The sequence below is a fragment of the Sciurus carolinensis genome, chromosome 2 (assembly GCF_902686445.1).
Source record: "Sciurus carolinensis chromosome 2, mSciCar1.2, whole genome shotgun sequence".
NCBI classification, from domain to species: Eukaryota; Metazoa; Chordata; class Mammalia; order Rodentia; family Sciuridae; genus Sciurus; species Sciurus carolinensis.
Genome location: NC_062214.1, coordinates 86593374 through 86617329, shown reverse-complemented (window position 1 = coordinate 86617329; position 23956 = coordinate 86593374). Strand labels below are relative to the sequence as shown.

Genomic DNA, 23956 nt, shown 5'->3' with positions numbered 1-23956 from the left:
TAAATAACATATACTTAATGAAGAAAGTTCTAAGGGAGTCTATAGAGATGACATGTAAATATATCTCTTCATCCTAAAATTAGTGCTTGGTTCATATAGGTATAAAATAAATGTCTATTGTCTTATTAATAAATGATTCCTCCTAATGAACTCCGGCCTAACAATTCAGTTGCTTGGTTGCTTGTTGGACATTTCTAAACAACTGTCCTACAAGAACATCCACATGGTATTTCCAAAACTAATCTTCCTTACCAGCCTCTGCCTTCTCTGCCTCCACCAGACTATCATTATTCTCCTGACTTCCCTCTTTTTATCAGTGGCACTCTTGAAATTGTCCTTCATTGACTCCCATAGCCAAATGGTTGTTCCCCTTTTTAAATTTGTTCTTTTTAGACACACATGGCAGTAGAGTGTATTTTGACATAGTATACATACATGGAATATGACTTATTCTAATTAGGATCCCATTCTTGTGGTTGTACATGATGTGGAGTTTCATTAGTGTATTCATATATGAACACAAGGAAGTTATGTCTGATTCATTCTACTATCTTTCCTATTCCCATCCCTCTCCCCTCCCTTCATCCCCTTTGTCTAATCCAGTGAACTTCTATTCCTCTTCTAGTTCTCCCGTATCTTTCCTCCTTTCAACCCCACTTTTCCCACTCTGTGTAAGACTGTTCATACTACCTCCAATCTCCCTCATGTCTGAATTCCCACCCTGTGTTAGTAGTTCCAAGGCTTCTGGTTTTCTCACCAGTGGTATTTCAAAAAGGATTTGAGGACCAGTATGGGATTCCCAACTTTAAATTTTACCAAACAAAAACATTTCTTAAAAAAAAAAACAACCTATCACAAAAATGTATGCAGGGGCACATGCCTGTAATCCCAGCTACTTCAGAGGTTGAGGCAGGAAGATCACAAGTATCACTGATTTTTCTATAGATATTTTAAGATTTTTATTTGTTTATTTATTTTTCAGTGTTAGGGATCAAACCCATAGTGTCATGCATGCTGATCAGGCACTCTACAGCTGAGTCACATCACAGGCCAATTTTTCTGTACACTATTTAACAGTGGTATATTGTAAAAGGGATTCAGTTTCAGAATGCAGGACAATCCTTTAGATTAAATAAACAATTTTACAAGAACTCATTGCATTGTCCAAGATCGGGCGATTGGAGACTCTTATGTAGCTTTGACCCTCAGGTTTTGATATTTTCTCTTATAGCCAGGTGAATGTTCCTGAACTCCAATTATAGTATTTTTCTGATCAACAATAGATTCCCTCTGGCTTATTTTTCCTCATCTTCCACTCAAAAGGGAGACCCCACTCAGTACCTGCTTTGGTTTTAATGTCTCCCCAAAGTTGGAAACAATCCCCAAATTCATGTGTTTAAGGGGAAACATGGGGAGATGGGATCTTTGGGTTGTAATTAGGATTAGATAAGGCCATGAGGTTAGGGCCCCCTTGATGAGATTAGTGACTTTACAAAAGAGGAAGAGAGGTCCCAGCTACCATGCTCTCTCTGTCTTGTCATATAGTGTCCTCTGCCATCTTATGATGCAGTGAAAAGTCCCCACTAGACCCTGTGTAGCTACCAGAACTATGTTTTGGATTTTCCAGCCTCTAGAACCATGAGCTAAACTTACTTCCATTCTTTGTAAATTACCCAGTCTTGGGTATTTTGTTATAGACATAGAAAACAGACTGACACTACCTTCCCAGTATTATTTCTAATTTCCAGGCAAATTGGACCCCTATTATTCTATTTCCTTTTCTTTAACTATGTGATTCTGCTTTCTATGTGACTCTATCCTTTTATTTCTCCCAATCGTCAAAACCCTACCTAAGATTTACCAAATTTGATGTCACTGCCTTCTTGAAACCTTTATGATCCATTCTACCCACACAAATAAGATCTTCCCTCTCCTTGAACTTTCCTAACATTTAAGTGTAGCAAGTTGCTGCTTACTTCCATGATTGTTTATTTACACCTCCCACAAAATTAAAATAAATCCTTGAATAGAACAATGATTTTGCCGACCCCTCCATTATTTGAACATTAAATATTCAATATATGTTTAATGACATAATAAATGTTTTGGCCATAAGAAGCACAATTTAAAAATCACCTCATAGATTCCCAGCACCACACATATATACACACTCACGTACTTTAGAAACTTTTTAATAACTTTATCTTCAATGTCAAGTGAATAGCAATAAAGTATTGGGGAAACAGGGTTTGCTAAAACTTCTTTGTTCTTTCTAACCTGAGGGAAACAAAAATAAATTCTGGTTTCTAAGACCACACACAACTTTTCTACTATGAAAGTTTTAATTTAGGCTCCTACCCAGGAATTATCTTCTTTTATTTTAGGCTCCTACTTAGGATTTGAATTGTCTTAAAGGCAATTTGTAAGAGAAACAGGAATTATAGAGCTCCCTAACGCTAATCTAATTTTATTTGTATGCCCATTTTAGTGAAGGTACATAAATTTTATTCCTTTAGGTTTTTGCATTTATCAAAGAACAAGAAGCATCTGGGTGCATTTCTGTAATCCTAGCTACTTGGAAGGCTCAGGCAGGAGGATCACAAGTTTGAAAGCAGCTGGGGCAACTTAGCAAGACCCTGTCTCAAAATAAAAAATAAAAAGGTCTGAGGATATAGTTCAGTGGTAATGAACCCCTGGGTTCAATCTCCAGTACCAAAATCAAAACAGCAATTAAAAAAAGGCAAGAAGGAATGAGATGACAAAGCTTATGTATTTCACTCTTAACATTTGAAGAAAATCTGAGCATTTGTACTTTCATGCTGTCTTTGACCTAGGAAATCTCTTTTCCCCTCACCCCCAAAAATAGTCTATTAGTATGAAAATCAATTTGTGAATTTATTTTTTTTGATATATAAAAATAATTTTATTTTCTTAATGCAGCACAGTGGACATACAATTAATATTATTCCCTAGACTGTGCAATATATAAATTATTCACATTAAAAAATTATGAATGGAAAACCTCATATGCAGGAAATATTTAAAATATATACCTAGTTTTTAATTCGTTTTTGACAATATATACTACTAGCTTTATAAATTTGAATGAATATAACATGATACACATTGGTGTGAAGTACTCATATGGGTCTGTTCCAGGTGCTTATCACATCATATGAGTAACTTGCTCTTCACTTTGGTCATTGAAATTCCATGTACTGAGGCATCAGAGTGAATCCGAAAGATACTTTCAGAAGTACGTTTATCACAGTGGCATTGTGAAAACTTCTGTTTCTTCTATCTTCCTTTATAGTGAGGGGGCTTTTCCTCTTTAAAAGCAAGAAGACCTTCAAGTCTGTCTTTCGTTGGAATGGTTTGAGTGTAACATGCTTCTTCTATGGCTAATCCTGTTACTAAATCAACTTCCTTCCTTGATTAATTGCTAATTTTGTCTCTCTCATTGCAACAGGTCCCTGAGGTAGAAACTCTCTTGCCAGGTCCAGGGTCTTTCTGCAGACAGCATCTGCCTCCTGCTTCTCTTCCTGACCATCAAGCACTCCTGCAGAGAAGATGAGCTCCTTGGCCAGAGATATTCCAATGGAATGTGGTCATCGCTGAGGTCCCCCTCCACCAGGAATAACTGCCAACTTTGTTTCAGTCAGGCCCATTTTTGCGGAGGAAACTGCTACTCCTGTATCACAGGCTAGAGTCAATTCAAGACCACCACCTAGTGCAAGTCTGTCTGTTGCTGCGATGGTTGGCACTGGTAGATTGGCAATGTCATCAATTACTGCTCTTATTTTGGAGACAAAAGGACCGTCTTCACTGGAATGCGTTTTGGTCTTTTCCTTAAGGTCAGCACCCGCACAGAATATCTCTGGGACTTCACTCCTAATTATGTCATTCAAACTTTCTTAATCAGATTTTAAAGCATACACAGCTTTCGATAGCATTTTTATAAGATTTTTACTAGGTGAATTTTTGCTATAAGGTCTGTTTATTTCAAGCACTGCGATTCTCGTTTCCACTTGTGGTTAACAGATTGTAGGTGCTCCATGAGCACGTGTCAAAATTAAATGACATGAGCAGTATGCTGCTCTCCTCTTCACAACCCCTTTAGTTTTTCCCAACACTGGGTTGTCTTCCTCCACATGCCACACCCACAACTCCTCCTCTGTCTAAGCCTCAGAGCTGTATCCCCTCCCTGGGGAGGGATCCCCGACTGCCAGCACCCAGCCCAAGGCCCAAACTGCCCAGCCCAGCCACTGTGCTGCGGTCCTGCACAAACTGGACCGGCTCTTCCCCATCGGTGTCAGATGTGACAAGCAGCCACCAGGTGGAAGTGGCCAACCTGCAGGGCACCGGAAGCCCCCAGTGCTGCAATCCAACATCCAATTTGTGAACTTTAGTTTTATTGTAATTCTGTGGTTGATAGGAAATTTAGCAAAGATTGGGCTGAGTATGTTTTAGTAAGCCCTTAACGTTTTATGGGGAGCATGAAAATAAAAGACAAGCCTACAAAAATATGGGAACTTCCCATTTGGAGTCTGAATTTTAGTGGAAGTATGCGGTAAGAGGCTGTTTATTTTTAGTCTTGCACTATAGCTAGAAAGACACCATGATTAATGTATGAATTAATATATGAATGAATGACTTCCAGTTCTAGTTATGGTTGAGTAGCTGGCATTGGACTTACCTTTGTGATGTAAAATACAATACAAGAAAAATTATGCAGAACAACAATTTGCAGGCACTGGACAGCAACCAGGTGGGATTATTATCAGGGAAAAGAAGCTTCATATTCCTCCCAATGCAGAGATGTATCACCTAAGCAGAGAGCATCAGTGTCTCTGAGCTGAGGAGAAAGAGATCAGAGTTCAAGGCTTCTGACACAGCTGGATTTGGAGTGCAAACTGACTTAAAGAAGGTCACAGAGAAGGAGCCCTCAAAACTGCATGAAAATGACCTCTGCTATTTGATCCACTGGTAAGATCTGTAAATGCAGGGGAAAATTCCAGGAGTCTGACAGAATAGTTTCTGGAAGGCTGAGAACTGGTTAGAGATCAGAGGTTGTACAATGGTAGGGACACACAGTTATGCCTAGCCAAATGTAGAATTACAAACCTTTTGGAATGCCTGGGAACTTAACAGGAACTCCAAAAAAGTCACATAGTTGGATTAAGGACACGAACCCTTAGTGCTACACAATATGGGTGTGGGACAAATTTAAGTACACCCTACCAGAACAAGATTCAGCACTCAGAGACATATCACATAGAGCCCTTTCACTGTTTTTTCCACCATATCTGGTAGACAAAAGCAAAGCAAAACAAAACACCCACTGGACATGCAAATAAAAGGGAGGGAAGAAAACCCACCAGTAACCATGAGAAAAACCAGTAACACAGACCTAGAGATGACACAGACCTAGAGATGATTCAAATATTGGAATAAGGACTTCAAGATAACTATGATGATTGTGGTTTTTTTAAATTAGAAGAAAAGATGGACAAAATGCATGAAAAGATAGAGTACTTCAGCAGAGAATATGAATCCACAAATATGAATCATGTGGACATTCTACAGCTGCAAGTTGAAATATCTGAAATTAAGAACTATTGGATTCAATCTAGATTCAAAGATAGTCATAGAAAATATTTAAACTGAACTCAGGAGGGAAAAATAAGGGAAAATCAAAGAACAAATAAGATGTGGGGTATAGGTGAAAGGTCTAACACATGTGTAATTGGTATTTCAGGAGAGGAGAGACAAGAGATAAGCAAAATCCCCAGAATAATAGCTGACAATTTTCTTAATCTAATAAATAATAAAGCTTAAAGATTCAAAAAGCTTCACAAACCCCAAGCAGAACAATAAAATCATATCTAAATATAGCATAGGCAAACTTATGAAAACCGAGATAGAAAGAAAATCTTAAAACCAGCCAGAAAAAAAGGTTATAATATCTCTGGGAAACAACAATAAAGTTGATAGTTGATCTCTTAAAACTCCATGGACAGTGAAAGACAATGAAATAACTAACATCTTTAAAACGCTGAAAGGAAATGAAAAAGCAGACAAAAATCTCATCCACCTAGCATTCTGTACAAAACCAAAATAACAAAAAACACCTCCAAATAGGAAAGTGAGAAAAGATAAAAGTCCTCAGACAAATGAACTGTTAAGTTCATCCTTAGCAAACCAACATGGTAAGAAATCCTAAAGTGATTTATTCAGGTTGAAAGAAAATAACCCCATGTGATCACACTCAGTGCATACAAAAGGCTAGTCACAAGTCTTTTGTATCATGACAGGTATTTATGGGGTTTGTAACAGGTAGGAAATAAAATATGTAAAAGTAATAAAATACGTTTGGGGGGATAAGTGGAGATTAATTTATAGGATTCATGTGTTATTTGTGACAGTGACATTTGTACTGTAATAAGAATACATTTTGTAAACTCTATTGTTAACTTAAAGGACTGATAGTAAAAAGAAAACCAAAAGGATAAATGGAATATTAAAACCCTTCATTAATAAAAAGGCATGAAGGAAAGAAGAAAAGAAAGATAGGAAAAACAGAAAACAAATAGCAATGTAATAGACTTAAACCCAACTTAATTATTTCATATTTTGGGTAAATGAAAAGAAAACACTTGATTAAAAAACATAGATTGTCAGGTTTTTTTAAAAGAAAGATCAGGTTATATGCTACTTACAAGATACACACAAAAATACGAGAGCAAAAATAAATATAGTATGAGAAGTTTGATCAAATATGTCATGCAAACTAACCAAACAAAGCATATAGATTATATTAGTATCAGAGAAAGTAGACTTTAAGGCAAGAAGTATTACTTAAGGAGGGAAATTTCATATTAACAAATTTTCATATTAACAATTTACCAGAAAGTAGTCTGATCTTATATGAAGCTAAGAACCTAGTTCCAAATCCATAAAGCAGAAGTTAATAAAAGGACAGACAAATTCACGATCATATTTTGAAAATTCAACTGTTTTCTCAGTAACAGGAAAAAAACAATTAAGTTAAAATATTGCATAAGTAAATACTATCCACCAATTTATGTAATTGGTAATTATAGAATATTACACTCCCAAACACAGATTATACATTCTTTTTAAGTATACATGTAACATTTATCAAATAACATCTACCATAAAGCAAGTCTCAACAAATTTCAAGTTTTAAAAATATACAGTGTACAATCCTAAAAAAAATTATTAAATGGGATTTATCCAGTGGCAAGAGCTGGTTGATATTATAAATGCAATAATTATTAATAATTAACAAAATAATAAATTAATGAAACTTGCCACAATACTGAAGAAAAAAATCCATATTATTCTTCCTGTAGATTCTTTAAAAATAACAGCAAATATCAGTTCATCTAGAAAATATCTCTAGATGAGGAGGAAGGAAGTATCCCCAATTTGATCTATAGATTCAACATCATCCCAATCAGAGGGCCAAGAGAATTTATTGCAATGAATCAATAAACTGATTCTAAAATTCATATGGAAATTTGAAGACCAATGAAAAAACATCTTTAAAAAGAACAAAGTTGGGGGACTTATTCAACTGGGCTTTTTTTTAATTTTTAAAATTTTTTACAGGCTACATTTTGATTAATTGTACACAAATGGGGTACATCATTTCCATGGTTGTGCATAATGTAGGTTCATACCATTCGTGTAATCATATATATACATAAGGTAATAATGTCTGTCTCATTCCACCATTTTTCATACCCCCTTTCCTCTAATTTCCCTCTACATAATCCAAAGTCCCTCCCTTCTTCTCTCACTCCCCATACTCCCTACCCCTATTATATATCATTCTCCACTTATTAGGGAAAGCATTCAGCCTTTGGTTTTGGGGATTGGCTTATTTCACTTAGCATGATATTCTCCGATTCCATCCATTTATTTGCAAATGCCAAAATATTATTCTTTTTTATGTCTGAATAATATTCCATTGTGTATATATACCACAGTTTCTTTATTCATTCATCTGTTGAAGGGCATCTAGGTTGGTTCCACAATCTAGCTATTGTGATAATGTTATTGTAATCAAGTACAGTGGAGTGTTGGCCTATTGACAGATCATAGATCAGTGGAACAGCATAGAGTCCAGAAATAATTCCTCAACATATGACAGTTGATGATTGACAAAAGATCTAAGGTTAGTCATTAAGAAATGAAGAACCTTTTTAATAAACGGCATTAGAAAACTATGTGGAGAAAAACCTAGACTTCTGTCTTATAGCATGAACAAAAATTAAGTCGAGATGAAACATATACCTAAACTTAAAATCCAAACCGTTAAAATGCTTTTTAAAAAAAACCAGGAGAATATCTCCCCAAATTTGGGGTAGGCAAACCTTTCTAATGGGACACAAAAAACATTAGCCATGAAATTTAAAACTCAGAAATTAGACTTCATAAAGAGTAAAAATACCAGGTGTGATGGCACATGCCTGTAATTCCAACAAGATTGCAAGTTCAAGGCCAGTCTCAGCAACTTAACAACGTCTTAAGCAAGTTAGGGAGACTCCGTCTCAAAATGTAAAAAGGAGAGAGGGTGGTGCTGGGCTGTGGCTCAGTGAATTAAGCACCCTCTGGTTCAATCCCCAGCGCCAAAAAAAAAAAAAAAAAAAAAAAAGTCTGCCCCTCACTACCATTAAGATAACAAAACACAAAACTCACAATACATGTATTTCCAAAGAACTTTTGTAGGAGGGAACTCTTCTAAACAAATTCTATGAAGCTAATATCACCCTGATACCGAAACCAAATAAAGACACATCAAGGAAAGAAAACTTCAGACCAATATCCTTGATGAACATAGATGCAAAAATTCTCAGTAAAATACTGGCAAATCACATACAAAAGCACGTTAAAAAGGTAGTGCACCATGATCCAGTGGGTTTCATCCCAGCGATGCAAGGTTGGTTCAACATATGGAAATCAATAAATGTAATTCACTACATAAATAGACATAAAGACAAGAATCATGATTATCTCAATAGATGCAGAAAAGCATTTGACAAAATATAGCATCCATTCATGATTAAAACACTAGAAATACTGGGGATTATAGGAACATACCTCAAACCATAAAATCTATATACGAAAATCCAAGGCCAACATTATTCTAAACCATGGAAAACTGAACACATTCCCTTTAAAGACAGCATCAAGACAGATACCCATTTTCACCACTTCTGTTCAACATAGTCCTTGACTCTCTAGCCAGAGCAATTTAAGAAATAGAAAGAAATTACAGGGATACAAATAGGAAAAGAAGAGCTAAACTGTTAGCCAAGCACATGTTCTATATTTAGAAGACCCAAAAAACTCCACCAGAAAACGTGTAGAACTCATAAATGAATTTGGCAAAATAGAAGGATAAAAAATTAGCATTCTTAAATCAATTGCATTCCTATACTCCAGTGAAAAATCAGCTGAAAAAGAAAATAGGAAAACCATCCATTCACAATAGCCTCAAAACAAAACAAAACAAAACAAAATCCCTAGGAATCAATCTGACAGAAGAGGTGAAAGACCTCTACAATGAAAACTACAGAACATTAAAAAAATGAATTGAGGAAGGCCTCAGAAGATGGAAAGATCTCCCATGTTCTTCGATAGGCAGAATTAATATTGTCAAAATGGCCATACTACCAAAAGTGCCATGCAGATTCAATGCAATTCCCATCAAAATTTCAATGACATTCTTCATGGAAATAGAAAAAGCAGTCATGAAATTCATTGGAAAAATAAGAAACCCAGAAGAGCCAGAACAATTCTTAGAAAAGTGAAGCAGGAGACATCACAATACCATAGAGCTTAAATTATAGCATAGAGCTGTAGTAACAAAAACACTGTGGTATTGGCACCAAAACAGGTGAGAAGACCTATGGAACAGAATAGAAGACAAAGACAAACCCCCAAAATACAGTTACCTCATACTAGACAAAGGCACCAAAAACATACATTGGAGAAAAGATAGCCTCAACAAATGGTGCTGGGAAAACTGGAAATCCACATGTAACAAAATGAAATTAAACCCGTATCTCTCACCCCGCACAAAATTCAACTCAACATTGATAAAAGACCTAGGAATGAGACCAGAAATGCCGGACCTACAGAAGAAAATGTAGACCAAGTGCCCTAACATATCAGCTCAGGAACTGACTTCCTTAACAAAACCCTAAGCCACAAGACGTAAAATCAATAACCAATAAATGGGATGGGATCAAACTAAAAAGTTTTTCACAGTAAAGAAAACAACCAAGAGCGTGAAGAGAGGCCTACAGAATGGGAGAAAATCTGTGTCACCTGCACCTCAGATGGAGCATTAATTTCCAGGATATATAAGGAACTCAAAAAACTTAACACCAACCCCCCCCAAATAACCCAATTAATAAAGGGGCAAAGGAACTGAACAGATGCTTCACAGAAGAAGAAATACAATTGGTCAACAAATATATGTAAAAATGTTCAACATCTTTAGCAATTAGAGAAATGTAAACTAAAACTACACTGAGATTCCATCTCAATCCAGTCAGAATGGCACTTATGAAGAATACAAGTGACAATAAATGTGGATGAGAATGTGGGTAAAAGGTACACTCATACGTTGCTGGTGGGAATGCAAATTGGTGCAACCATTATGAAAAGCAGTATGAAGATTCCTCAGAAAACTAGGAATGGAACCACCATTTGACCCAGGTATCCAACTCCAAAGGACTTAAAATCAGCGTACTACAGTGATGCAGCCACATCAATGTTTACAGCAGCTCAATTCACAATTGCTAAGCTATGGAAACAACCTAGATGCCCTTCAACAAATGAATGGTTAAGGAAAATGTGGCGTATATACACAATGGAGTATTACACATAAAAAAATGATTTTATGATATTTTGCCAGTAATCTGGAGACTATTGTGCAAAGTGAAATAAACCAATCTCCAAAAGCCAAAGGTTGATTGTTTTTTCTGATACGTGGAAGCTAACCCACAATAAGGGGCAGGAGAAGAATAGAAGTTCAGTAGATTAGACATCGGGGAATGGAAGGAAGATGGAGTGATAGCAAAAGGAAAGAAGTGGAATGAATCTGAAATAACTTTCCTATGTACACATATGACTACAGTGAATCTCACCATCATGTACATCTACAAGAATGGGATCCTAACTAGAATAAGATATATTCCATGCTTGTATAATTATATAAAATAGATGCTGCAGTTATATATAACTGAAAGGAGCCAATAAAAAAGAGAACTTTTGTTGAGATGAACTCCACTACTATCATAACTATAAAGTTCTAATAATAGAAGACCTGTCTTAACTAAAAAATAAATGGATGATAATTTTTTAAAAAATAATAAAAGGAGTTTGATTCAGAATATATGAAAATCCACTACAAATCAATGAGCCAAGAAAAACAGTGTTATAAATGGGGGAAAAAACCAAAGAGACCCTTGATAAAGGATGTATAAATGGCCAATAAAAACATGCCACGCATGGAGATTTGGGAGTTGGGATGTAGCCACATGGATTAGAACAAGGAATCAGAGTCCGAGCTGGCAAGGAATGCAAGCCCATGGTGGGAGGTCCTGCCGGGTATCGGAGGCTGGGGAGGGTGAGGGGCATTGTGGGGGCAGTCCCCTGTGGGGTGTCAGAGCCCAAGCAGGGTGAGAAGCCACCAATGTGGAAGGAGCACATGGGTGGTTAGAGCAGAGGAAAGGAAGCAGATGTGACCAGGGACAGCCCAATATGGTGTATTCCAGTGTGCACACCAAGTGCCTCAGTCTTGATTTCTAAAAACTAAACTAAAAGAAACTAGGACTCCTGGGAGAAGGGGCTTATTTCCAGGGCTGAAAAAACACAGGTGATGCTGGATATTTTTGTTCCCAAAAACAAAGGATGTTTCCAAGGGTGAGACAGGTGTCTACAAAGGAGCAGCCCAGCAATAGATGTCAGAGAGCTGGGAGTGCAGAGGCCACGTGAGAGGTAGCTCAGCATGGGAAATTAGGGCCTGAGCTGGGGAAAGGGTGTCCATGTGAGGGTGGCCCCGTGTGGGAAGTCAGAGTCTAGGTGGAGCAAGGAGGGCATTCACTGCAGAGAAAACCCTGAAGAGTTCAGAGTCTGAACAAGTTGAGGAGAGTGTCCTGGTGGAGGAATGACCTAGAGGGGAGGGTCAGAAAGTAAGTATAGTAGAGGGTGACCACATCAGGGAGTGAATGACCATGAACATGGGACATTAGATACACTGAATGAATTGCCAGGTGTGGTGGTGCACACCTGTAAACCCAGCTACACAGGAGGCTGAGGCCACAGCATCAGATGTTTGAGGCCAACCTTGGCAACTTAGCAAAACCCTGTTTCAAAATAAAAAATAAAGAAGAACTGGAGATGCAGCTCAGTGATAGAGTGCCCAGCATTCGGCCCCAAGTATCACAAAAAGAAAGACATTGAGCGTGTTGCCATAAACAAGTAAACATAACACACATCAGAGAGAGGAGGTGCAAATATGGAAGGGAGGGAAACTAAAGTGAATCCTATATAGTTGGATTGGAGCTGGAAGTACTATTGTAGACTCATGGCTTTTTAAAATACAGATAGGTATGGAAGCAAATATAGATGTAAATGTATGTGTGGTGTGTGTGAGCATGTGGACAGGTGTGAATCTATGCATACATTCCCTAGCTCTAGCCTGAGAGAGGCTCTAGAAGCAGTGATATGCCAATAACAATGAGCACAAGTGCCTAAGCCTTGCTTTCTAAATATCATTCAAAGCAGACCAGGGACTCAGGAGGTTGGATATAATAAAATAAGGAAGAAATCCCCAGTGGCAGAGCCACTGCCAAGGCTGAACCAGAAGCTCCAGCCAGAGGGGTCCCTCCGTGAGACAGTAGAGGGATAAGGGAATTAAAGGCACCCGCATTATTGTGAGGCCCAAGGTGTGTCCAGGAACAGAACGTTCAGAGATCAAGGACGTTGCCTTGCAAACATGAAAGACACACTGCACAGTATCCAGGCGGCATGCAGAGGACAAAGGAAGGAATCCTTTTGCAGTCGCTGCCCAGGGGTTGGCAGCTGATGGGTCCAAAATACAGGCCCAGTAAACACACACCGCAAGACATAGAGTGTGCTTAAGTGACCAGGAGAAAATCAAACAGGGAGAGAGGCTTGCACAGGGACAACCGGTCCTGGAAACCCACCTGGCTCTATCCTTCCCCCTCCAATCTGACTGTTTGCAGGACAAGCTGAGAGACTCAGAAGGGTGGGGCAGGAAAGTTGGAGACTGAACCAGGGACCAGGAAATGTGGGGTCCAAAAATGATGTAGGGGACTAAGAATTCGTTCCCCCATCACACGAGTGGAACCCAGGGGAGTCTTCCAGCGTGGACCAGCAAATACTGGGCATTGGAGGTGCACTGATTTAAAATCTCCAGACCAATTAGCATCCAGCGAAGAGCCTGGGGCCCGCCTAAGCCTACATCCTGCCTCCAGGAGCTCCACCTGGGATGACCTCTCTCACTCCTGCAATGCAGAGGGTGGAGCATCAAGCTCCAGATGACCCCACCTGAAACTGCTGAGAAGAGAAGCCGAGAATATTTTGAACTCCAAAGGAGAAGAATTCTTTAACTTTTCATCAAGATCTTTTTCTTTTCTTTTTAAATTCTTTTTCTCTGTTTAATTGTGACCTTGATGGTACATGGATATTTATACAGTTTCATATTTGTTTTTTTCTCATTCCTAGCATTTTTGAAATCAGTTTTTTTTCATAGATTAGTTTTTTGTGAACTAGGATGTTTGAACAGTACATTTTAGTTTTGTTTGATATTCTTTTATGTTTTTAATTTTAAAAAAATTTTACTTTATATGTATTTTCTCCTACCTGTTTCCCTTGATCCTCTCTTTTCTTCTGCTAACAGTCAATCTCTATTGTTCTCTCTTTCACTCTTCCTTTAACGTTTTACTTTTTCTCTCCTCTTCCTTCATAATCATCCCATTCTATATCATTTCTGTTATCTCCCTGTATACCATTTGAAATTGTAAACCCTTTGCAAACTTGCTGTTTTTATTGTAGGCAATAACTGATCATATAATTTCTGTTTATTGTGGTAATTAATATTGTAGACCTCACAGTACAAACAATTTAGTTTAATGCTATATATTGTTTGCATTGGTTGTTGTTATTATTCATCTCCCACTAAACAGTGCAGTACTGAAACCACAGTGGAAGAGATATCAGAGAAGGAGTTTAGAATGAACACAGTTAGACTGATTTGCAAAGTAAAGGATGGTATAAGGAATGAAATCAGAGAGAAAATATAGGAAGTTAAAGATTACTTCAATAAAGAGATAGAGATTCTGAAAAAGAAAAACGAGCAGAAATTCTTGTAATGAAGAAATCGATAAACTAAATTAAAAATTCAATGGAAAGCATCACCAACATACTAGACCACTTGGAAGACAAAATCTCAGAAAATGAAGACAAAATATATAATCCTGAAAATAGAGTTGACCATGGAGAGAGGCTGTTCAGATTCGATGAACAGAACTTCCAAGAATTATGGGATAACATGAAAAGACCAAATTTAAGATTTATCGGAATAGATGAAGGTGCAGAGATACAAACCAAAGGAATGCACAGTCTTTTCAATTACATAATGTCAGAAAATTTCCCAAACCTAAAGAATGAAATGAAAAATAAAATACAAGAGGCTTACAGGACCCCAAATGTACAAAATTACAACAGACCCACACCAAGTCACATTATAATGAATACAGAATAAGGATAGAATTTTAAATGTTGAGAGAGAAAAATATCAGATTACATACAGAGAAATCAATACAGATCTCAGGTGATTTCTCAACCAGACCCTCAAAGGTAGGCAGCCCTGGAACAACATATGCCAAACTCTGAAAGAAAGTGAATGCCAACCAAGAATTCTATATCCAGCAAAATAAGCTTCATATTTGAAGATGAAATAAAAACTTTTCATGATAAACAAAAGTTAAAAGAATTTACAGCTAGAAAGTCTTAACTACAGAACATTCTCAACAAAATATTCCATGAAGATGAAATGAAAAAAAAAAAAAAAAAAGAGTGAAAACCAGCAACTACACTAAAGGAATAGTCAATCAAAGGAGAAACTCATTCTAATTAAAAACTAAAAATACAAATCATATCTCAGTAACAATCTTGAACACTAATGGCCTAAACTCATCAATCAAAAGACATAAACTTGGACTGGAGTTGTGGTTCAGTGGTAGAGAACTTGCCTGGCAAGTGTGAGGCACTGGGTTCAATTCTCAACACCACATAAAAAGATAAATTAAATAAAGATATTGTGTCCATCTACAACTAAAAATATTTTTTAAAAAAAGAGACTGGCAGATTGGATTAAAAAACAAGACCTAACAATATACTATCTCCACGAAACTCACCTCATAAATAAAGACATCCACAGACTGAAGGTGAAAGGATGGGAAGGAACATGTCGCTCACATGGATCGCAAAGACAAGCAGGGATTTCCATCCTCATATCAGATAAAGTAGACTTCAAGCCAAAGTTAATCAGAAGGAACAAAGAAGGCCATTTCATACTGCTTAAGGGAATTATATATCAACAAGACAAAACAATCATAAATATTTATTCCCCAAATGATGGAACATCTACATACATCAAACCAACCCTTCTCAATTTCAAAAATCAAACAGACACAGTACAATAATATTGGGAAACTTTAACATGCCTGTGTCACCACTGGATAGATCCTTCAAACAAAAACAATATAATAAAGAAACTATAGAAGTAAAAAGTACAATTGTTAATTTAGACTGAACAGATTTATAGAGAACATTTCATCCATCAATGACTGAATATACTTTCTTCTCAGCAGCACATGAATCCTTCTCTAATATAGACCATGTTATGTAAGCTATCGCATATGTTGGCATACAACTGTAATATAACCTTAATATATTTTAGCATCTGTAGGGTTATTTTGATAGCTCCCTTTCCATTGATGTTAATTTTTGTGTTCTTGATTTTTTTTGGTTAGACTTATTTGATTTTTACCAAGTATCGACTGTATTATTTCTTCTCTATTTCATATATTTCTGCTTCTACTTTTATTTTTCCTTCCTACTACACAATTTAAAAATAATTTGATTGTTATTCTAGCTTCTTTCTGATACAAGTACTTTAAGTTATAAATGTTCATCTGAGTACTGTTTCATCTTAGAGATTCTGATATTTTAAGCTTTTATTATCACTTAGTTCAAAGCACTTTTTATTTATTTTTCCTGTGCTTTCTTCCTTGACCTCTGAGATATTTCTAAGTGTGCCATTTAATTTTGAAATAGTTGGCATGTGGGGGTAAGGTTCTATATATCTTAAGGTGATTGATTTCTAATGTAATATATCAAGTAGGAAACAGCATGATTTCAAATTTAAAAAATTAATGGAAATGCTTTTTATATTGATTGTATTGGTTACACAGATGTCAAAACTGTTCAAATTGCATACTTCAAATATGTGCATTTTATTGTACTTTGGTTTTACCTCAATAAAGCTATGGAAAAAATAAAAGTAAAAATAAAAGACAAGCATACAAAAATCAGTAGCATTTTATACACCAATAACAAGATTGTTGAGAAAAAAAAATCATGAAAGGAATCCCATCCACAATGTCTATAAAAAAAATAAAAATATTTAAAAATAAATAACTAAAACATAAAAATTTTAATAAAATAAAATTTATTTTATATACTGTTTTAATGTGAAATTTTATAACAAATATGAAGATATAAAATATAAATATAACAAGTAAATTTAATATGAAAATAAATAAGTAAATTTTTAAAAACTAGGAATAAATTTAACCAAGGAAGTGAAAAAGTTCTACAATGAAAACTACAAAGTTGATGAAAATGAAAGAGGATGTAAAAAAATGGAAGGTCTTCCAAGTTTATGGGTTGGAAGAATTAATATTATTAAAATGTCTATACTAGCCAAAGTGATCTACAGTTTCAATGCAAATAAAATTAAAATACCAATGACATTCTTTAGAGAACCATAAAAAATTCTAATATTCATATGAAAGAACAAAAGGCCACAAATAGCCAAAGCAATCTTGAGCAAAAAGAATGAAGCTGGAGGTATCACAATTTCTGACTTCAAAATAAACTACAAAGCTATACTAACCGAAAGGTCATGGTATTGGCATAAAAATAGCACACAGACCAATGAAACGAAACAGAATACCCAGAAATAACCCAACGCATTTGCAACATAGATCAGTAAAGGATCAAACTAAAGTCATGTGCTTTCTGTGATAATCTTACCAAAGCTGTACAACCTGAGTAGAATTATAAAGATTAGACAAACATAAATTTGGGACTGTTCTGAAAAATGATTGACCTGTAAACTTCAAAAGTGTCAAGATCATGAAAATCAAGGAAACCTGCGGATGGTTCCAGGTTGATGGAGACTGAAGATATTTGACAGCTAAATGCAAGTTTTTGAACTGCATCCTTTGATGAAAAAGAATATTATAGGGAGAAAAAAGAACAGTCTTCGGATAATTTTAAAGTCTGACTAAGGTCCAAGGATTAGATGGTTGTGTGCACCGATGTTAATTTCCTAATTTTGTGGTGTTTATGTGTGAGAATGTCCTTGATTGTATGAAATACACACTAACGAATTAGGGGGAATGGGACATTAGGTTGGCAACTATTATCACATGGTCCCAGAAAAAAGTTCTTTGTATTGAACTTGAAACTTGTTCTTAATTTGTAGTTATGCTGAGCTTTTAAAAACCCATTAAAATTATATTCATACACTGAAAAGATAATACCAAGTGTTGGTGAGGACACAGAGCAGCTGTCCTACAGCACTGATAGGTAGTAAATGGTACAGCCACTTTGGGAAACAGTGTGTTCTCACCTACCCTAGGATTCAGAAATTCTACTCCTAGAAGTATTCAGAATAGGACTTGCATGTTCTTAGCAGACTTAGGCAACATAGCCTCAAACTGGAAAGGACCCAAAGCGATAAAAAAGTTGTGGTTTATCCATACAATGAAATGCTATTCAGCAATAAGCAGGAATAAACTGCAGATACACAGAACAACCTGAATGAATCTCAAAAGCACATTGAATGAAAGAAGCCAGACACAAAGGCGTTCATACATATGATTCCATTTATATGACATTCAAGAGCAGTCAAAACTAAATGATAATTATTAAAATTGAATAGCTGTTGCTAAGAGGGAAACGGGAGTTGACCAGATGGATAGGAGGGAAGTTTCTGATTGAAGAAATGTTTTATATCTTGATTATGTACTTGTCAAATCTCATCAAACTGTACACTTAAAATCTATGCATATTATTTTTGTATAATATAACTCAATTTTAAAAATGAAATTTTAAATTCACCAAGTCACCAGTAGTGGTTATCTCTAGGGGGTGAAATTTTTTTCACTTTCTGTATGATAGTTCTGAGACTTTGAGCTTTTTTCAATAAGCATGTCTTAGTTATTGAGAAGAACCTCACCAAGGACCTAAAAACACAATTACATGAAGATAGGATTTGTCCAAAGGGTACTCAAACGACCAGTTATTTTGAGGAGCAGAGATTAAATTAGATTCTTTTTTAACCTATACTCAAAAGTATCCAACAAGTCAGAGTTAATGTATAAAACTAAGCCATAAATTTCAAATCAAGTCATAAAGAGTGGAAAATAGCAGTTAAATTTCTAAGTTTTCTAAATGACAAAGAAATATTCAAAGAGTAAAGCAATGTTAGGAACCATAAAGGAATAGACTTTTGCTACATGAGAATGTTAAGGAATGTAATAAAATATACACAAAATTAAATACAACAGGAATTTAGAATTTACAAAACCAACATATGACAGACTTGTAGGTAAAGGATATGAATTCTAGAAAGGAAAAAAGGAGGAATAAGGCAAAGGAGGGAGGGAGAGAAAAAAGGGAAAGAAAGGAAGGAAAGGCAAAGGAGTTAGGCAGGAAAGGAAGGAAGGGAGAAAACCTGAAGGACTTACCAACAGGTGACTAACAAGCAAGCGTGGGTTTTTAAATGGAAATGCTGCCTAGCAAATCAGAAAACATTACTGTTAAATGTAGTGTTCACAGAGCTGCAAGACCAGTTCTTGTTCACTAGGGGCAGGAGTGCACGTGGCTCTGTGGAAACAGATCCAGCTCTGTGCATTGATCTTTTTAATATGATCTCTTAAATATATTTTAACTAGAATGTGTCTAAAGGAAATTTTAAAAAATCACTATTTTCAGGATTATTCATGATAGTCAAAATAAGAAAAATATCCTAAATGCCATCATTGCAGAACTAATTCATTAAGTCATGGGATATCTGGTTGATGGATTATGATCACACTGCTAAACGGTGTTTACAATGAGATTTTAATGACATGTTATTTTTTAAAAATCCTTTTATTTTATTTTTTAAATACTCATGATAAATTAGCGACAGCAAGGCTGAACTTCAGTTTGGTTTGACTCCCAAACAGAAGTTTCCTGAAGGTAAAAAAGCACTACCTGTAGGCACACCGCCATCTTCTTTCCTGCCTTGTTGGATTCTAACTGATGGTGAGCACTGCACCAGTCCATCCAGCACTACCTGACAGGTCTGTCTGGAAACCAACCCCATCCGTCAGAAGTAGCCACCTTGTCAGGAGACCACAGGTTGAACAGAAAAATAATCTGGATTACAGATAGCAGAAGTCATATTTCATTATTGAAATCATTCATTTTTTCACATGCGGCATTCTTGGCTTGCCTGATCACAAATACGCAAAGCAAGACAAAACAAAACTATATGGACTTAAACCAGATCATGGAACTTTTTAGAAGTTTAGATGGTGATAGCATTCAAAAATTGTTTACACAAAACTCACATAATTGGTGGGACTGTAATATATTGTTACAACCATGGAAAACAGTTTGACAGTGCCTCAAAAGGTTAAATGTAGAGTTATCATATAACCCAGCAAGTCTACTCCAGGAAGATGGTAAATATTTGTTCACACAAAAACTTGTACAGTAATGTTTATAGCAGCATTATTCATAATAGTGAAATGTGGATACAACCCAAATATCCACCAACAAATGAAGAAAAAAATGTAGCATAATGGAATATTATTTGGCCAGAAAAAATGAAGTAATGATGTATGAAATAACACTTATCATATTCACTTATTATGCTAAGTGAAAGACACAGGGTCGCATATTTTATGATTTCATTTATATGACATCTCCAGAATAGGCAAATACATAGAGAGAGCAAGTGAATTAGTGGTTGTCAAGGGCAGGGTGAGGGACAACAGGGAGTAGTTGCTAGTCAGCATGGGCTCTCTTGGGTGGGGGAATGAAACTGTCCTAAAATTAGATAGTGATAGTGGTGACACAACTCTGAACATAAAAAAAAAAAAACCTGTTAAAAAATTGTTCTATTGTGTTAAAGTATACATTGCATAAAGCATCATTTTAACCATTTTGTTGACAGGTCAGTGGCACGAGGTACATTTGCTTGTTACCGTACCATCATCAGTACCCATCTCCAGAACTATTTCTTCTTCCCAAACTAAAACTCCACACCCACTGAACAGTAACTGCCCATCCTCCCCCGGCCTGGCAGCCACTGTTCACTTTCAGAGTGGAATGAGTTGACTATTTAGGACCACATGAAGTTGAATCCTAGAGTACGTAGACTTTTACAACAGGCTTCTTTCACTTAGCATAATGTCTCCAAGGCTCATCCATGTTGTGACAGGGGACAGATTTCCTCCTTTGTTAAGGGTGAATGATAGTCCAGGGCATATATATACATCACACTTTGTTTACCCTTCGTCTCTCTGGCTATTGTACATAAAACTGCTATGAACACGAATGTGCAGTTACCTTTTCGAGTCTGCTTTCAGTTCCTTGGCGTATATACCTAGAAGTTGAATTGCTTTACGTTATTTAATTCTGTAGGACATGGGGTCGAACCTAGGACCTCAGGCATGGTAGGTACACACTGTACCACTGAGCTACATCCCAGCCCATTTAAAAATTTTGATTTGAGACAGGATCTCCCTAAGTTGTCGAGGCTGACCACTGAGCCTGGCTTATTTTTTATTTATTTATTTATTTTTTGTTTAAAATCATTGTTAGCATGTAAAAACTACTTTATTTTGAGAAAAAAGAAGTGACAGTTTATTGTAACCTATGACAAAGTTACCCTTGTGCTGTGTTTGGAAATGAGTGTCCATGGCTCCGCAGAGACAAGACTCCCTACGTTTGAGGAAGTGCCACGGTTGTCAGTTTTCATTCTCACCAGCAGGGCACAGGGCTCCAATTTCCCCACATCTTCATCAGCATTCATTATTTGCTGCTGCTGCTGTTTGTTATAATAACCATCCTAGTAGGTCTGAAGGGGTGTCTCATGGTGGTTTTGATTTGCATTTTGAATTGGACATTTATAGGGGTAAATTTAATATGTGAAATGTCTTATTAAAAAAAACACTAGTTGGGTGAGGTGGCACATGCCTGTAATCCCAGTGGCTCAGGAGGCTGAGGCAGGAGGATTGTGAGTTCAAAGCCAGCCTCAGCAATGGCGAGGCACTAAGCAACTCAGTGAGACCCTGCCTCTAAATAGAATACAAAATAGGGCTGGGGATGTGGCTCAGTGGTCGATGCCCCTGGGTCCAATGCCCTGTACCCAAACAAACAAACAAACAAAAAACCACTATTCATTGAAAGACTCTAGTAGCACTGAGCACACCCAGTGTCCCGATTTTGGTTCTACGTATCTCTCTTTACTAAAGAGGGCTCAACTGGGGGCAGAGAAAGTTCCAGGAGAGCCTGGGCTGTTTCACAGTGCCACAAGGAAAGGAGGTGCCCAAAGAATGTTGAGGCACGATGAAAAGAACACTCACCAAATATGGGGTGATTTGAACCTCAAAATGAATAAGGACCGTGTAAGCTTTGCATGAATTAAAATCCATGAGTCGAGGTAATAAAAAGAGAAGAAAGAGAGGAACATGTAACTTTTTTAATAGAAGAATGCTAACTTGTAAATGTAAAAGGAATTATAGACTTTAAAAATCGCCACTTTGGGGCTGGGGAGATAGCTCAGCTGGTAGAGTGCTTGCCTTGCAAGCACAAGGCCCTGGGTTCTGTCCCCAGTACCACAAAAAAAAAAAAAAATCGCCACTTCACAATTAACTCCTGATACAATACTTGATTCAAGTAAGGCTTGGCGATGGATGTTACAGCTATTAGATGAACCATTACTAAAATATCAAGTATTCACGTGGCACCATTCCACAGGTTGTTTATTAATTAATTGCAAATAAAAACATACATCTTTGCCATGAAGTAATCTTGCAATCACCACCTTAAACAAATGGTCGAACGCAGCATTGTGAATTGTAGAGAAACTTATATTGATGTTTCCCAGGACAGTGCAATACCAAGGGCACAATGCCACCTCTGAGTAAATGTGTTCCCTGAGAGCAAACGAGCTTCTTTAAGACAGAACTCCATTTTTCCAGGGATTTGGGGGAATAGTGGTATGTCCTAAACCCACACACCATAGGAGGTTTAGGCAGTTGACCTGGAATCTCGGAAAAGTCAATGTCATGAAAAAGGAGAGGAAGGAGCAGCGAGGGTGCTGCTGTGCGTGAGAAGACACTTGAGAGACCTAATGAAACAGCAGAAACACACATGTTCAGCAAGGGCTCCTGCTGGCTGCACTTAGATGTTATAAATGAATGCTAAAACAGTGGAGGCACCTTAATTTGTCGTGCATTAGTGAGCGTCTGAAGCATTGATTATTAAAACTGTTGAATGAATGGAGATTTTTATTGCAATTTTCTTTCATTTTCACTCCCCAATGGGAAAAGAGACCCTAATCACATAAATGACTGTCCTTGAAAGCCAACAATATAGCATGTGCTTCAAGATATATGCATGATTTATCGCTAAATCACAGGTTCAGCCTAGGAAGAAAATAGGAAACAATTTTTCATTTCATTGAGCATGCAAAACCTTTTCACCTGTTAATAGCATTAACTGCAATATAGCCAACTCTGTAATACAATATTTCTAGAGAAAATGCAACTTTTAAAATAGCATGTCCAACAGAGGTGGACGAGCCACAAACACGCATCCATGCATACTTTCACACACACACCAATCTAGTAGTCACGTTAAAAATGTAGATAAAGGGCTAGGGTTGTGGCTCAGTGGTAGGGCACTTGCCTAGCATGTGTCAGGCCCTGGGTTTGATCCTCAGCACCACATAAAAACAAATAAATAAAGGTTAAATTCTTAAAAAAAAAAAAAAAGAAAAAGGTAGAGAAGGAAACAGGTAAAATTAACTTTGATTTATCCCATTTATATTGAATAAGTGATCAATATAAAGCAATCATGGAAACATTTTGCATCCTTTTACTGTGGCATATCTTTGAAATCATGGATTTTTACCTTCCCGTGGATCTCAGCTGGGCCTAGTCATAGTTCAAGTGCTCAGTTGTGATTGACATGTTGGACAGCAAGGCTCTAAAATTTCTGGACCTAAATCAAATTAAGTTAAGGTGCTGTGGATAAACAGTATCAAAGATGACATTTTAAAGGGTGAACTTTCCTAATATGTACTTTTGATTTGCATTTGTTCTGGAAGTTTTCCAAGGCTGAAAAAAAATAAGCTGAAAAGTTCTGTTTACTTGTGAAGCAACTGATATTTTTACCTTTAGGTTAAGAGTGGAGACAAGACCGAAAAAAAATCTAATTTTATACATATTTGTCAAAATCATTAAACACAGAACAATTTGCTTCAAGTATCTGTGTGCAAAGGACATGTGTGTCCTGATCCTATGGAACCTCCCTT

The 23956-nt window shown here is 36.6% G+C and overlaps 1 pseudogene; it reads right to left on the bottom strand.

Annotated features, from left to right (window-relative positions):
• Positions 1-3297: 3297 nt before the first annotated feature.
• On the bottom strand, positions 3298-3968 carry LOC124976363 (methylglutaconyl-CoA hydratase, mitochondrial-like; annotated as a pseudogene).
• Between the last annotated feature and the right edge of the window lie 19988 nt (positions 3969-23956).